The sequence below is a fragment of the Elephantulus edwardii genome, unplaced genomic scaffold, assembly GCF_000299155.1.
Source record: "Elephantulus edwardii isolate Elephantulus edwardi_28Jun2011 unplaced genomic scaffold, EleEdw1.0 scaffold00130, whole genome shotgun sequence".
Lineage (NCBI taxonomy): Eukaryota > Metazoa > Chordata > Mammalia > Macroscelidea > Macroscelididae > Elephantulus > Elephantulus edwardii.
Window position 1 is genome coordinate 729,215 of NW_006399880.1, and position 1,202 is coordinate 730,416.

A 1,202-nucleotide genomic window follows, 5' to 3' on the forward strand; every position below is an offset into this window, starting at 1 on the left:
CAAATCAAGAGTGCCTAACAACAATAGTAACTACATCTTGAGCAGTAAAGGAAGGCAGGAGAGACAAGAGTAGAAGGAGAAAAAGGGATTTATCGCTAGTTGCCTCCATAAACAATTGCCTTCTTTCCTATGAAACTAGGCGAACTAGTACCTTTACTAAGTTTTCTAATGAAAGATTCTATAGAGGAATCCTAATGGAAAGAAGATAAAGACAGAGCAGAACTTAAAATTCTCAAGGGACTCAACATTCTAAAGCCAAAGAGTCTGGATGGATCCTTGAAACTATTACTCTAAGATCATCTTTGAATCTTAAACAAAAAATATTCAGAGAAGCCTTTTCCGTCTCGAGATTCAGATTCCAATTTCCAGTTTCATTTGGAATGGAAAGAAACCCCGAATAAGTAAAACACTCCTGAAAAATAGAAGAAAGGTAAAAGGCATCTCACTCCCTGATTTCAAATCCTACTACACTGGTGGTTAAGACAGCATGGTACTGGTACAAAGACAAACACATAGATCAATGGAATAGAATTGAAAACCCAGAGATCAGCCAATCTATCTATGGTTAACTGATTTTTGACAAGGAGATGAAATCAGTTAAGTGGGGAAACGACAGCCTTTTTAACAAATGATGTTGGCAAAATTGGAGGAGTATCTTCAAAAGACTCAAGCAAGATTCACACCTCACTCCATATACAAAAACCAACTCAAAACTCAAGGTGGATCATGGACCTAGGACTAAAACCAAGGAAAATAAACTTCATTTTAAAGAAAAGCTTAGAAGAATGCTAGAAGTCCTAATCCACAACATAAACAGTCTTCCACCTATCCTGACAAACCTACAACAAGGAGAAGATAAAATAGATGAATGGGACTTTCTAAGAATCAAAACCCTATGCACATCCAAAAATTTCCCCAACAGGGTAAAAAGGGAAGCCACAGACTGGGGAAAAGTATTTGGTATGACATGTCAGATAACAGACTTATATCTAGAATTTATAAAATACTTGAGCATCACAACAAGATAAAGGTAAACCATCCAGTTGAAAAATGGGCAAAGGATATGAACAGACACTTCACCAAAGAAGACATTCAGATGGCCAACAAGCACATGAAGAAATGTTCAAAATCCCTAACTCTAAGAGAGATGCAAATCAAAACAACTATGAGATATCATCTCACCCCAGTCAGAAGAGCAAAAT